We start from the raw sequence: 16,542 nt of genomic DNA, 5'->3' as shown, positions 1-16,542 counted from the left end.
GCATAGAATGATAGAAAAAATTTTCAAATCGTATATCTAATATTGGTTTAATATTGAGACTAAATAACTCATACAATTCCAAAACAAAACAAAACAAACCAATTAAAAATGGGGAAAGGATGTGAATAGACATTTCTTTAAAAAAGACATACAAATGACCAACAAACAATTAAAAAGGTATTCAAAATCATTAATTGTCTCAGTCCATTCAGACTGCTATAACAAAATACCTTTGAGTGGGTAATTTATAAACAACTGAAATTTATTGCGGCTATTCTGGAGGCTAAAAAGTCAAAGATCAACACACCACCATATTCAGCATCTAATGATGGCTCTCTGCTTCATAGATGATGTCTTCTATGTGTCTTCATATGACAGAAGGGGTGAACAAGCTTCCCCAGTCCTCTGTTATAAGAGCACTAATCCCATTCAGGAGAGTAGATCCCTCATGACCTAATCACCTCCCAAAGGCCCACCTCTCAATAATGCTACATTGATGATTAAGTTTCAACATATGAATTTGGGGGCTGGGAGGACTCAGACATTCAGACCACAGCACTAAGGATCCTAATCATTAGGGAAATGCAAATCAAAACTACAATGAGATGAAATAGCACTTCACACCCAGTAGGATACCTACTATCAAAAAAGAAAAAGAAAAAAAAAAAACTCAGCAGAAAATAAGTATTTAAGTATTGGGAAGAATGTGGAGAAATGGGAAGCCTTGTCTATTTTTGGTAAAAATGTTGAATAATGTAACCACCATGGAAAACAATTCCTCAAAATTCTAAAAATATAATTCGCTACATGACTCAGCAATTCCACTCTTGAGTATATACCTGAAAGATTGGAAAGCAGAGTCTCAAAGGGTTATTTGTGTACCCATGTTTATAACAGCATTATTCACAATAGCCAAAGGTGGAAGCAATCCCAGTGTCCATCTACAGATGAATGAATAAACAAAATGTGATATACACATAACGAAATGTTATTCAACAATAAAAAAGAATGAGGTTTTGATACATTCTACAGCATGGATGGACGTTGAAATGCTATGCTAACTGAAATATTTCAAACATAAAGGAAAACAATTACATATTTCTACTAATATGAGGTATCTAGAATAGGAAAATTTTTAGGGACAAAAACTAGAAGTTATGAAGGACAGGGTGGGGGAGGGGAAATGGAAATTTTTGCTCAATGAGTATAGTTTCTATTTGGGATCACAAAAAATAGACAGTGGTGATGGCACACAACATTGTGCATGTATTTTATACCTCTGGATGGTACGCTTAAAATGTTTAAATTTTAAATTTTGTATTAAGTATTTTATTATGATTTTTCAAATGTCAGTGAACCAAATATTCAGGGTAAAGAGAGAAAAATAGAAGAATGTGTCATTGTTCAACAACTAGTTGTTAAAAGCATAAACTTAAAGCTTTATGAATTTCTGTAACTACAGAGGAACTTTCAGATGGATCTTTGTACAGGAAAGAGAGAAAGTGCTATGATAAATTATATGCTTTTCTGCTTTGTACATTTAACATAGTGTAAACAAGATTGTGGGTCCTATTCCAGGCCAATCCAATTAATTCTAAACCAAAATTACACACATTATACAACCAAATTTATTTGAGATACTATTGCCCCAAAGTAAAAATGTTTTTGACTCTATACAACTGTTTGTTGTTAAATTATAACTTTACTTAAAGAGTAATGTGGTAGACAGAATGCTGACTTCCTAAAATACCTACTTCTTGATTCCTAGAACCTGTGAATGTATTATGGTTATATGGCAAAAGGGATTTTGCAGATATAATTAAGGTGATAGTACTTGAGAATGGGAGGTTATCCTGGATTATCTAGGTATACTCAGTCTAACATGAACCCTTAAAAACAGAGAAATTTCTCTTCCTACAGTCAGAGATACAGCAAAAGAGAAAGGGCGGGGGATAGGTGAGGCAGAGAAATTTGAAATGTGAGAAGAGTTTGAGCCACTGTTTCTTGCTTTGAAGATGGAGGAAGACAGCAATGAGCCAAGGAATGTAGTCAGCCTTTAGAAAGAGAATGACCTTCATCCAAAGTAACCAGCAAAGTAATGGGAGTAAGAGCAAAGTAACAGGAGGGAGCCTCAGTAGCAGAATTCCATGGAACTGAACTCTGTCAACAGATTGGCTTTTAAGTAAGTGGGGAAATGTGTTCTTCCCAAGAACCTCCAGAACAAACAAAGCCCTGATAACACTTTGATTTTGGCCTTGTGGGACCTACAGCAAAGAAACCAGCCAAGCCTACCGATTTTTAATCTACAGAACTGGGGAATAATTTTGTGTTGTTATAAGGTACTAAGTTTGTGGTATTTGTTATGGTGGTGATAGAAACTATACAAACAATATCTGGAAACACTGTAGTGCTTTTCAATGCATCTGGCTAAATTTCTCTCAAACATTATTCAAAATGTAGCAGCAACCAAAAGAATACCGTTACCAAACATGCTCATCTTCCTTTCCGATAGCTCTCTGACATTTAATAGTTACTGAAATTAAGCAACATGACACCAAAGCCTCTGAAATTCGGTACCTTTTCCCTGAGTATATCTTGACTTTTTATAAAGGGCACCCAGGAAAATCAAGGGAAAACAAGAAAAATAAAAGAATATTGTTATGTTTTTTCCTGGCAAGTTAGCAAAATCTCAATTCAAATATTGCATATTTGATGTTGAATAATAATGACTCAGGAGATGATTTCTCACTTGCGGAATAAAAATACTTTAACTTGAAAAAAGAAAAACTTCTATCTGCACACTTTACAAGATGACACTCTGAACACTATTCATTTTGGTATTTGCTCCAAGTCTCAAGGTCAAGAAAGTTAAGGTAATATCAGAGGTCTAGAGTATACATTTCAAGAGAGAATTCACACAGATATGATTCAGATTCAGGTGAAGTGAAATAAAGATGTCCTTTTTACTTTCTGAAATATTGCTGCCAATCCAGTTTCACATCCAGAATATTAGTTTTATTCTAGTCCATAAAAAGTTTCTATAAACTTAGTGGTTAAAACAACACACATTTCTTACTTCCTAGTGTCCATAAGCCAGTAGTCTCCAGTCACAACTTGGCTGGGTTCTCAACTCATTTTCATATGGGTATGGCCAGGGTTTCAATGGAGCTGCATTTTCATCTGGAGGCTTAGCTGGGATAGCATCTGATTTCAAGCTCAATCTGGTTGTTGCAGAATTCATTTCATTGTAGCTGTGAGACTGAAGATCCTGACTTTTTTCTGCCTGTCAGTTTTCACCTAGAGGCTGCCCTCAGGTGTTATGGGCCATGTGGACTTTTTCAACATAGTTGCTAACTTCATTGAACTAGCGAGGACAAGCTCTAAAGCAGTTGATTAGCAAGATTTATATAATATGATATTATCATAGGAGTGGCATCCTATCATCTTTGTATACTATTAGACACAAATCACACAGGTGTCACCTACAGTCAAGGAGAGGGATTATGCAAGGGTGTGAATATCAGCAGGTGGGAATTCTACTGTGAGGCCAGAGTCACCTTAGTTTGTCTGCTAGTCAAATTTCATGATTGTCTATGCTTAGAAAGTAAAAAACCAGACTTCTATTTCTTTTTTAAAGTTTCCTGTACCCATTGAGAGACAAACAGAAAACATTGGTTCAGAGCACTGATATTGGAATATTCACATAGACCTGGGATCAAATACCAATTCTAACGTGGTTTTCGGCTAGTTGTTCAGCTGCTGTAACTTACTCTTATGGAAAATGCAGACAAAAATGCCTATCTACTAGTTTTTCTGTGACAGGTAAATGATAGAATACATGTTAACATATTTAGTAAAGTGAGACAAAAATTGAGAAAATAAAAAAATTATTTAATTATTTATACTTTTTTGTTTTTATAAAAACCATCTTCCTGATTCTCAGGCAAGAGTCAAAATTAGTATACTGGGGAAAAAAATTCTGTTTTAATTAGTATCTGTAGCATAACCCAGTCTGCCTAACAAATGAAATATATGCTCCAAGAAGAGATTTCACTGACTATATGTTTCATTTTAAGTCATCCCTAATCCATTAACACTAGTTTTGAACATTTGAATTTTACAAATTTTTATTTTAAGAAATACCAAATTTAAACTCAAATTTAAAATAATTCTCTCAATTTGGGTTGAACTGGCTTGACTGTTTAGTAGACATACAAAATAACTGAACATCTCAACAATTTTGGGGGGGTTTATTTATTGACCCCCCTTTAAGTAATGAGTTTGTCTGCATGAAGCATGAAACCTTTCAAGTATTAAGTATACAAATAAACTGGCAAATGGGGAGTGCAATTTTTTGTAACAACCACTGTTTTGTTATGCCATGTGGGCTGCATTCAGTTTCACATAAATTGTTGAAACACAAAGCATGGTTCATGGGATGAGTTCATGTACCAGCTGAATTTATTTTTGTCAATTAACAGCTGCATATGCTGCTGAGATACTTTGGCTAATGTACTGCATTATTTTCATATTGCAGCATCCAATACAGATCACACCAGGCCACTGCTGTCTTGCAGAGAATAATTCTATTGTAGTTATTATTGTGATCACAGAATATTTTCTTTAGCTTTTGATTCTTGTACTTCACTCATGGTAGCCCCATAGATAACTAAATAGGTAGGTAGATAGATAGAGAGAGCGAGAGATAGTACCTGTGAGTAATTCATGCCACATACTTTTGGCATGTGAGCCATATTAGAAGTGCCCTAGTGATAAAATTTATTAAAATGAATGTATATAAATCAGAAAATATATGTATTAGAATTGAGGAAGAACATTAATTCCTGATTTGGTGATTTAAGTCTATTCTTGTCTGTGCCTTAACTACTTTTTCCTTCATGATTTTTTGTCCTTCACAACTATTATTAAAACAAACATGAAATTAGAAAGGAGATTTAGACTTGCTAAAAGATGTGGGACTAGGTCTGGCACTTAATAATTGATTATTTTATGGTAATAATTTAATTCTTTTAACCTCAGCTGCCTCCCCTGTAAAAATGAGGTTGATAAATTTCTGCCCTGACTACCATACACAGTTTTTAGACCATTTAGAAGAATAAAAATAACATAATCTATCCAGTGTGTCTCAATTTCTACCTAAGGATATCTTGAGGTTCTATGGATGTAGAAATAGAATACCAAGAGTCTGTGGCTAAATCTGAGTCAGCCACACAAACACAAAACTTATTTAGTTTATTAATTTTTATATGAAAATGCATATAGCTTTTAAAATTCTATTCCTTAATACATTGCACTTCCTTCAATAAGATTTTGTTCTATATTCACTTTTGCGTAAAACTGGTGTCGTGAAAAGATTTGGTTTGGCTTTATTTTCCGTCCTATGACTGCCATGTACATGCAACTGCTTTATAAATTATAAATATTTGATTTATCTGTTTTCTTACAATAGATAGGAAGAAAGGACAGCATTGAATGTTTCTGTGAAATAAGCTAATAATAATGTTTATTTCTCTAATAAAATAATATGCATGGATGAGATTCAGGAAGGCTAAAAATATGTGCTACAGGGGTAAATATGAACATTCTGTGATGGTACTCCAAGAAGACAAGGTAGTTATTAGCACCAAACAGAGGAATATCTTAAAAAGTATAAATAAGAACCTTATGAAATAAATGTCTTTTTAACAAGGTAATGTAAAATGCTTCATGTGTCACATTGTGCAATAGCTTAGACATCACCTTATGAAATGCAGTCAGCTTTTCCCCTGATCATGACAAAGCAATTGTCAGGGGCAATTCAGTGGCAATTTAAATAATCTAGTTTTATCAACAGTAATCATGGCTCTTTCTAAGATCCATGGATATATCAGCCACCATAATTTGACACTCAGGATGAGGGGTTGGTTCAAGGTACAATGTGAATTATTTTGTTTGGTAACTCATCAGATTAGCCATGACTCCTACCAGCAGCCCTGTGAAATAGCTAGGACTCCATTGCTTCCCAAATGTGCATATTTGTCCAGACTTCTGCACCCAAGAAAATCTTAGGTTAGTGAATATTTAAATGTCACCATTTCAGTGATCTCCATAGGGCTTCTTTGCATTTTAGAAAGATTAAAGAAATCATAAAGGCCATCTGTAACATATATGAGGTCATGCATCCTTAACTTCCTACTCCACATTTACCATAGCTGTAACATGGTGCTAGTTTTATAAAAATGGATTTCTAAGGAGGTAGAATCATTTGATATATGACACAATAAATAGAGGAGAGAGCATAAATATGAAAAGGAGAAAATTTACAAGGTGACTATACTCTTTCAATTTTTATGATTCTACATTATATCATTACAATTCAATTCAGCTGTTCATTCTCTTAAAGTTGGTTAAACTGCTCCATTTAAGGATTTATGTACTAGATTCCTTACAAATATGGAACACAATTATCTGTGAATTATATTCTGAATATGGCACTTCTGAATCATTGTCACTTGGGCCTCAGAGATAGAAGTGGAAGGTTATATTTACGTTTGCTTGAGCTTACTGCATCTAACAAATTACTTTTATAAAACATGGTCAAAAAATTCTATCCGGTGATCTTGTTGAAATAAAAACTAAATGTAACACTTACTGTCTCATTTTCTAAATATTTGTCCCCATCCTTAGCCAATTACTGAAACAGGTAGATACATCAACACTAAATATACAATCTCTTTTCCAAACATATTTCCAGTTCAGTTAAAGTAACTACAGTGTAAATGGTCCCAATGATTGTATTTATTCTCTTCAGGAATTTAAATATCTATTACATAAATCTGGACATTGAAAAATGTAGCCTGCATGTTCAGATACTGTTAAATTCTAATTTGTGTATTAGCTAGGAGCAAGGGTCTGTGAAAGCAGTTTGCTTGTGACAAGATTTCCAGAAACTCACCAATACAAAACAAGGAGGTCTCTGAAGAGACTGGTAGGTAGAGAAAGTGAAACAACAAGAATTGGCCAAAATGGTTTATTTTCACTATCCATTAATCCATTTGATGGGCAAATTGTAGTTATACTCTCCAGATGTTCTTAAACAAGTGTTTTTTTTTTTCTTTATTTCCTTTTTGACTCAAATATCTTTCCATGTTACTACTATAATTCCATGGGTCATATATTCATTAATTTAATAAATATTTGTTGTGTATCAGTTATGTGCAGGCTACCTATATTAGGTAGGCACTATGTGCATGCCATCTCTATTAGAACAAAAGAGGCAAAAATACCTGCCTTCATGAAGCATATATGGGTGGGAGTTGGGTGCTGAATACTACAATAACTAAATAAGTGCTAGAGAGGAAATTAAAACAGAGATGGGGATTAGAAAATTTCAGTATGAAGTAGGGATTGCAGTTTTAGCTAGGGTGGCCAGGGAAGGTCTCGTTGAGAAGGGGACATTTAAGGGTAGACCAAAAGGAAGAGTAGCAGGAACCAGGTGGCCATGAGGAGAAAGAACCCCAGGCACAGTATAAATGCCCTCAAGTTAGAGCATGCAGCTTCAGTAACTGCAGTGACAGCGAGGTATTAGAGCAGAGTGCGCTAGCTTGAGGTGAATAGGAGATGAAGTCCTAGAGGTAAGGGGAGAGAGAAATCACAAAGAACCTTGGGGGCCTTGCGAGGGCTTTGGCTTTTACTCTAAGTGAAAAAAGGCGGTACACCAGTAGGAAATAGGTGCAGAGTTTTTAACAGTGGTGAGGTATTTGATTTAGGTTTGAACAAGATCACTCTGGTGTCTTTGGGAAAGAGAATAAGGAAAGGGTAAGGACAGAAGGACAGAAACTGGGAGACCATGACAATGGAGGTAGGGACAAGAGGTCAGATTCTGGACGTATTTTGAGAGTAAAGCCAACAGGATTTAGTAAGAGATGAGATATGAATATGAAAGAAACAAAAAAGAAAAAAAAAGATGAATTCCAGGATTTTGGCTGAGACTCTGGGAAAAATAGAACGAATGAACTGTGAGAGGAACAGATCTATGGGAAACCCTGTCAGGAGTCTAGTTTGGGGCATGAAAGCTGTGCGATGTCTACTAAATATTGGAGTGAAGAGAGTAAAGAGCTGGTTAGATATGTCTGCAATTCAAGGGAATGATCTAGACTAGATACGGAAGGCTGAAAGACATGAACTTATAGATGGTGGTTAATCCACTGACCTGAATTGGATCACCTAAAGAGTGAGTGTAGCTAGTGACAAGAAGTCCATGGATGGATTATACTACCTATTTGACTTTGGTGCACTGTCTTTGTGCTTCTTGAATTCTTTGTGTCTTTAGTTTGATTATTTTGGGGATGGGATGGAATAGTAATATGAGCATGCTTTTTATTACTTACTTTTAGGCTGACAGAGATAAAATATCATTTGGAACCTAATTGTGACATATATTGATATTTAATTTGGAGTTTTACATAGATATATATGTGTGTGTATGCATACACACACGTGCATATCCATTTCTCTTTACTCTCTGACATATACAAAAAGACAGTACAAATTTTTTAATAACCTAGTAAAAATGTCCTTAACACATATTACTATCGTAGTTCACAATACAGGTGATTGTCGTATGTATTCAAGAGCTTTTATCTTTTCCTGGGAAAAAAGAGGGGAGGAAGGTTGGCAAAGAGGCAGAAACGTTTATGTGATAATAAATCTAGTCTCTATCACATATCTTCCTAATCATTATCTGAAAATGTATGCAGGGAGGCTGATATGGTTTGGCTCTGTGTTCCCACCCAAATCTCATCTTGAATTGTACTCCTATAATTTCCACATGTTGTGGGAGGAACGTGGTGGGAGATAATTTGAATCATGTGGTGATTTTCCCATGCTGTTCTCGTGCTAGTGAATAAGTCCCACTTGGTCTGATGGGTTTCTCAGGTGTTTCTGCTTTTGTTTCTTTCTCATTTGCTGCCAGAATGTAAGACGTGCCTTTCACCTCCTGCCGTGGTTCTGAGGTTCCTCCCGTCCTATGAAACTGTAAGTCCAATTAAAACTCTTTTTTTCCCCAAGTCTCGAGCATGTCTTTATCAGCAGTGTGAAAACAGACTAATACAGTAAATCGGTACTAGTAGAGTAGGACATTGCTGAAAAGATACCTGAAAATGTGGTAGCAACTATGGAACTGGGTAACAGGCAGAGGTTGGAACAATTTGGAGGGCTCAAAACAAGACAGGAAAATGTTTATGTGATAATAACTGTAGGTTTGGAACTTTCTAGAGACTTGTTGAATGGCTTTGACAAAAATGCTGATTGTGATATGAACAATAAGGTCCAGGCTGAGGTGGTTTCAAGTGGAGATGAGCTCGTTGGGAACTAGAGCGAAGGTGACTCTTGTTTTGCTTTAGCAAAGAGACTGGTGGTGTTTTGCCCCTTCCCTAGAGATTTGTGGAACTTTGAACTTGAGAGAGATGATTTGGGGTAACTGGCAGGAGAAATTTCTAAGCAGCGAAGAATTCATGATGTGACTTAGGGTGTTGTGAAACATTCAGTTTTAACAGGGAAACAGAACATAAAAGCTTGGAAAATTTGCAGCCTAACAATACGATAGGAAAGAAAGCCAATTTTCTGAGGAGAAATTCAAGTCAACTGCAGAAATTTGCCTAAGTAATAGGAAGCCGAATGTTAGTCCCCAAGAGAATGGGGAAAATGTCTCCAGGGCATGTCAGTGGTCTTCACAGCAGCCCCTCCCATCACAGGCACAGAGGCCCAGGAAAAAATGGTTTGGTGGGTGGAGCCCAGGGTCCCTGTAATTCAGTTAAACCCCTTTTTCTTCCTAGTCTCAGGTGTGTCTTTATTAGCAGTGTGAAAATGGACTAATACAGAGGCCGAAATTATGAATTGTGACCCGAAAAAACACAAACCCTTTCTTCTGGAGTAAATGTAATTTTTTCACGTGGTCACTCCTGGAAGTGCAGTCAAGCTCAGCCTCTGTTGTGATAGTCAAATTCCTTTCTCTGGGACTTTAGAAGTGAGTGTTCCGTAGGAAGAAAGAGGGATTTTGAGTTTCCGGGGTTTGGTTTGCGTACTGGAGGACAATGTATCATAAGAAGTTCCTCATGGCCAAACACACAGACGCAAACAACTTTTGGTGGTGTGCATTTGTATCAGCTGCATGCCCATCCCTGAGAGTAGACCTGTTTTCTAAGCCACATTGCCATGCAGAAAGCAAATGAGCAAGCAGAACTATTCAGGGCCGACTCTGAACAAACTCCCTATTGAGGTTCCTTTTCTAGTTTTTTACCACCCATGGGTACCTCACTTAACAGAAGTGCAATTTCTTGTCCCAAGTCTGAACCATCTAGCATCCCATGGAAGTAATTCTCTTCACCAATGACTAGAGTTCAGATAAACCATTGGTGGCAAGAAAAACTGGATATAAAATACAAATCTTGAATTTTTGTTTTTTGTGCTTTATCTACTATAAGAATCTATCCACTAAGATTATACTCTAGTTAAATTATAGACTTTTAGATTTGTACACATTAAAATAACAAGAGAATTTTAACAGTAGATTTAAGAGAATACTAGAAAGAGGTCTAATGTTGTGAAGTATTTTAGAATAGTCTGGGAAGTTAAAAGAAAAATCGGTATTAAAAAAATGAAAATTGTCAGCTAAATGGTAACCTCAATAAGTTTTGTCTATATAAAGTGATATTAAGTGGATTTCCATGGAATTTAATAAATACTACTTTTGTGAACAAATTAATCTCCTGTCACAATTTTTAAAATTTCTTTTAGAGATTTACATGACTAAAATAGCCATATTTGGTCAGGCATGGTGGTTCATCCCTGTACTTTAGGAGGCAGAGGCAGGAGGATTGTTTGAGCAGAGGAGTTCAGGACCAGCCTAGGCAACATGGTGAGACCTTGTCTCTGTTTGAAAAAAAAAATAGCCATTTTTTGGGGTAAAGAATTTGATACTTTCTTTTCCTGAGAAGCCAAAAAAAAGACAGTCGTCCTGAAATCTCATTTAGCCTTATGATTTTATGTATAACTTCATTTTTCTTTATTTTTTTTTTTGGCACGTCTGAGTAACTTTGTGGGAACAGATGTTGATTTGTCAGGATTTTTGTAAAGTCTCAAAATAATTTGCAGACTTGATTTCTATTTTCATTTATTATCAGCTATGAATTTTTCATTTGTTTTTAATGCACATTTTTCTAACCAATAGGTTATTACAGAAGAAGTGATAGTCATGAGTACAGAGAAATAATATTTATTTAACTTTCTGTATCATTCCTCTAAGAATTAATAGCATTTAATATGTCAAGTATCTCAGAACTCTGCCCAATCACACATACAGCAATGAAAGTATTGCAAGTACTGTTAATTGATAACCATGCAGGCCATCATGAATCAATTACTCCAATGCCAAGATGTGACACTCAGTGGGTGTTCAATAAACATTTGTCGAAATTAAGTGAATTAATTCAATGAACTTGAATTGAGGCTCTTATGGGTTATTTATTTCTCTTCATAATCTGCATTTTATAAAGAAAGCAACAAATTAACTAAGAAAATTCACGGTGTTCCTGAATTCACACATTGTAGCTCAGATATTCATTATTAAATAGGATGGTATTCTCTTGTATTACATGTTGAGTGTACCTTATCTGAAATGCTTAGGACTGGAGTTTTTCAGATTTTGAATTTTTTCAGAGTTTGGAATATTTGCATTACCAGTTGAGCATCTCTGTTCTGAAAACCCCAAATCAGAAATGCTCCAATGAGCATTTTATTTGAGCTTCTTGTTAGAGCTCATAAAATTTTGGATTTGAGGGCATTTTAGATTTCACATTTTTGGATTAGGGATACTCAACCTATATTAAAGTTACACATAACATCTTTTGAAATAAATTCTGATATATGTAAAGTATTTTATCTAGGATTCAACAAGTAAGTGCAGTCATGTATTGCTTAATGACTGGAATATGCTCTGAGAAATCTGTTGTTGAGTGATTTGATGTTTGTGTGAGTGTACTAATACAAACCTAGATGATATAGCCTACTACACTCCTCAACTATGTGGTATAGCCTATTGTTCCTGGACTACAAACCTGGATAGCATGTTACTGTACTAAATACTGTACAATTGCCTACAGCAAGTATTTGTGTTCTGAAACATATTTAAACATAGAAAAGGCACAGTAATAATACAGCATAAAAGGTCAAAAAGGCTACACCTTTATCGGGTACTTACCATGAATGGATCTTGCAGGAGTAAAACTTGTTTAGGGTGAGTCAGTGAGTGAGTAGTTAGTGAAAGTGAAAGGCTAGGACATTGTATAAAAACTGTACACTTAGGACACTTTAGATTTATTTTAAAATAAGTAATTGAGCTACAATATTATGACAGCTATGATGGCTCCATGTGATAAGAATTTTTTAGGTGCATTATAATTTTATGGGACTACCCTCATATTTATGGTTTGTCATTAACCAAAACATCTTTGTGAGGCACATGACTGTATTAGGATAGTTCCATCTTACTTTCCCTATTTCTCTCTACTGTATATGAATAATGAAAATGCTATCATTGTAACCTTTTAAAATAATATTCAAATAAAACCTAGAAGCCCAAATTTTATCAGTTGAAAATAAAGGACAAAATAAAAGAAAAAAATACCCTTACATGAGTTCACAGCTATACAGTCCTTTGATTAGAATTGTATTGTTATCACTTTTCAGTTTTTTATTGCATGTTATTCTCCTATAATGATTGAGGAGACAAGTAATGCAATTAGCATTTCTTTCATTATCAGTTTTTTTTCAGTCATTAATAACACTTTTACATAGCAGTTGACATATTTAGTCATACTTACATTTAGGCTTCAATTCCAGGTGTATGCTTAGAACACAGTTGATATTACATAAACATTTCTTGGATCAATAGATAGAAGAGTGATCTAGCATTTATTGCTGTGCTTCTTGAGAAAAAAAAAGAGATAGGAAAACTTAGCAAAATAAGCAAGATAAATGTTACTTTTTGCAGCAGGATGATGTGGTTTTGCAACAATTTTCAAAAAACAAGGAATATTCAGAATAATTTTTCTAAAATGGAAAGGTAGACCCAGGAGAGGACCTCAGATTTGAAAACATTTTTCTCCATCTTTGCAGTAACTCACCTTGCCAACAATAAGAAGAATAGAATATAAGATTAAGAAATAAGTAATTAAGAGATAATTTACCTGTTAATTTACCTGTTATTGTCAAGAGAGTGTATGATCCATGTAAAAAGGCATTAATATGTACCACTTTAAATGGTAAAGTGTGTCATTATTATTATTATTATTAGGAAGTATATACTTCTCTTCAATTTGGAGTACTTACATAGTGTTCAAAAGTAAATAAAATATATTTATTATTGCATAATTAAAGGAAGTAATGAAATGATAAACCAACTAAAATTTCACTGTCTAGAAATACAAACTGATAAAATTCTTTATATACATTCTCCATACTTTAAATAAGGTATATGTTTTAAAACTTCTTATAAAATTGTGTCATTTTATAAGGATCACTTTAAATCTTTTTAAAAATGTAACAACATAGTATGAAGTCTTTTCATGTAATTAAATCAATATACCAAATTATTGGCAATGATTGTGTTATAGTTTATTATATACATGTACAATGAATTATATCACTGAATTTTTTATGCTTAGTATTAGTCTTTGCTAATATTAGAAAATTTTTATTTTTGCTAATAGAAAATTTTTAGCTAATAATAGAAGAAAACCTTGTGTATATGCTTTTCATTTTTTAAAATGTGTTTATTATAGAGACTACATATGTAACTACTTTCATTGTTGGTTCATATTTTCAAGTGTGAGAGCTAATTTTATGTGCCAACTTGACTATGTTAAAGGATGCCCAGATAGCTAGTAAAACACGATTTCTGGATGAGTCTGTAAGTGTTTTCAGAAGAAGTTAGGTTTTAAATAAGTAGACAAAATGAAGATCACCATTAATAACATGGTAGGCGTCATTCAATCTATTGAGGGCTTGAATACAACAAAAAGATGGAGAAAGGGCAAATTTACTTTATCTTCTAGAGATGGAACATCTGTTTTCTACCACCTTCTGACATCAGAGCTCTTGGTTCTCAAGCCTTTGGACTTCGTCTAGGAGTTACACTATTGACTTCCTTGGTTCTCAGGCCTCCAGACTTGTACTGAATTACACCATTGGCTTTCCTGTTTCTCTAGCTAGCAGATGGCATATAGTGGAACTTCCTGTCTTCCATATCTGCATTCATCAATTCTCATAATAAATCTCATGTATATATAATATTGTTTCTGTTTCTCTGGCAAACCCTAACACACCAAGTTTCCTCCTAGCTTGCAATATGATTCAGGTTGGACTTCTACATGTTTATTTCTCAAAATCATGCAAACAGTAAATCATATCATTTGAACCTTTAGTAAACAAAGAAATCTATCTCATTGTTATTTTAATGTTCATTTTTATACTAGCTAGCGTTTTTTGAATTTTTACCGTATGCCAGCCACCAATGCATTCATTATAATTTTCACGGAACACTATAAGAACTGATACTGTTTTTCTTTTATGAAAACAGACAATGAGATTTAGAATGCCTTAAGTATCTTGCTGTAGGTCTTTTCCTGTCCTAAGCTGGTGCTTTCAACCCTATGCCATTTGACCTGTCCCACAGAAAATAAACATTTAAAAATTTTATGTCCTGCCTGCAGATATTTTACAAAACCTTGTCTATATTTTTTATTTTTGCCCACTATTTTTTACTTTGATTATCATTTTTTTTTCTTTCTGATTTGCAAGAAGTCTTGAAATGTAAGAAAATGACTCTGTCATACTACACTTTGCTTTGCATTTGGATCTTACTCAACTTTGTGCAATGAGTCAGTATATCTACCTAATTCTACAAGATTCCCTTAGGTTGGAAATTGCTGCTTTAGATTATTCAAAATTTGTGACTTCCAAATGAGTAAAATGCTGCTTGAGTTGACGTGGTATAATGCATGAAGTACTTCTGAAGGATCTCTTTCAACTAGGTCCTGGTTTTTAGGATATTCCAAATTACAAACCATACATTAAACAACTCTATTAATTTCTCTTTCACAATTTTTCTTCTATGAATAGTAAAAATTTCTTAGTGACCTCTTAAATCTTTCCAGATAAAAATGTATGCTATTCTTTTTCTGAAGTGCTTAAAAAAGCACTGGTTAAGAGTCAACACTTCATTTTGAAAAAGTTATTTTACGGCATTCATTTTTAGATCAAGGAATAATCATCATCTTTAAATTTTTTCCATGAGACTAAAAGCATGGATTAGTGATATATATTTTAAGCTAGTAAAGAGATCTGCATCATTACCAGATCAGAAGCTGCATTGATGAAATGGCCCAAATGAAGGGAAAATGAGTAACAGTAAGGATCATAAAACTGCTTAGCCTTTGCATGAGCTCTTGAAAGCAATTTTTAGATAGAATTAAGTTTTTTCTTTATTGAGTGCCACCTTAAATTTATTGGAAAACTTCCTGAAGTTTTTCAGCAGGAGTTTTATAAAATGTATCTTTAACCCCATTTCTTCTTCTTTTCCCTAATTTAAAAACAGCTTGAGGATACTTGCCCAGTTGGTTGTCATTTTGAGAGGGCCTTTAGTGAACATGTTCTGAGCAGGAACACCCTGGCTCTGTAAGAGACAGCTGGCTCTTATTAACAAACTTTGCATTACAAAACAGGCAGCCGCATCACTTGTGGGGGCTTATGAGTCTATTTTCCTCTCATTCCAGGCAGGTGTTCCTCCCACAAAGGCCAACTCCCAGGCATTTTTATTTTAACTAAAGATGAATTATAGGGAACATGTGCTCTCCTTTTGAGAGTACTAAGTAGCCTAGAAGCCTAGTTAACCAACTTTAACCACAATGTGGAATGATAGTCCCCTGGAGCAGAGATAAAATTAGAATCAAATACTCTTGTGAAAGTAAAAACAAATAATAAATACACTGTATGAAAAAATGCATAATACCAGTACAAATACAAGAAACAGTTTGTGTGTGTGTGTGTTGTTTTTGCAAAGATTGTTGTTTAAGGGTATGCATAGAGAAATTGCCTTCATTTGTACTGCAGAATTTTAATTTAAGGAGGTGGCTGAGTGTCAAAAAAAGAGAGGCTAATATAATTTTAAAAAATAATTTATTACTCATATTTCCTGAGAAAAGGGGGCACACCAGGCATTATTACATAGAGCCGCCTGGTGGACATCAGGATGTGAAGCAGGCAGATGATGAGTGAGGAGAAGGCATATTCCCGAGCCTTTATTGGAATTTCTGTGGAAAGATAAGGCAAGTTTGAATAAGATTAGCTAGTTTGAATGATTCTGTCAGGCTCTGAGTGATAGTCCTGCTCTCCAGTTGCCTGATACCTGGCACTAAAATGATATAGTGCAGGGGAAATATGGGCTTGGTGTGTGAGAGTTAAATAAGGAAATGATTGAGGCTA

General features: G+C 34.6%; 1 protein-coding gene across 2 annotated transcripts in view; it reads left to right on the top strand.

Annotated features, from left to right (window-relative positions):
- The window catches only part of STPG2 (sperm tail PG-rich repeat containing 2), a 671,193-nt gene extending 657,714 nt beyond the window's left edge, over positions 1-13,479 (top strand). For both annotated transcript variants that reach the window (XM_074396474.1, XM_074396472.1), the window contains one exon: positions 8,975-13,479. The gene's annotated coding sequence lies outside the window, so the exon portion shown is untranslated. The remainder of the gene's footprint in view (positions 1-8,974) is intronic.
- Positions 13,480-16,542: the final 3,063 nt, after the last annotated feature.

The sequence above is a fragment of the Saimiri boliviensis genome, chromosome 3 (assembly GCF_048565385.1).
Source record: "Saimiri boliviensis isolate mSaiBol1 chromosome 3, mSaiBol1.pri, whole genome shotgun sequence".
Lineage (NCBI taxonomy): Eukaryota > Metazoa > Chordata > Mammalia > Primates > Cebidae > Saimiri > Saimiri boliviensis.
Note: the sequence above shows the minus strand (reverse complement) of the source record. Positions and strands in the feature narration are given on the sequence as shown.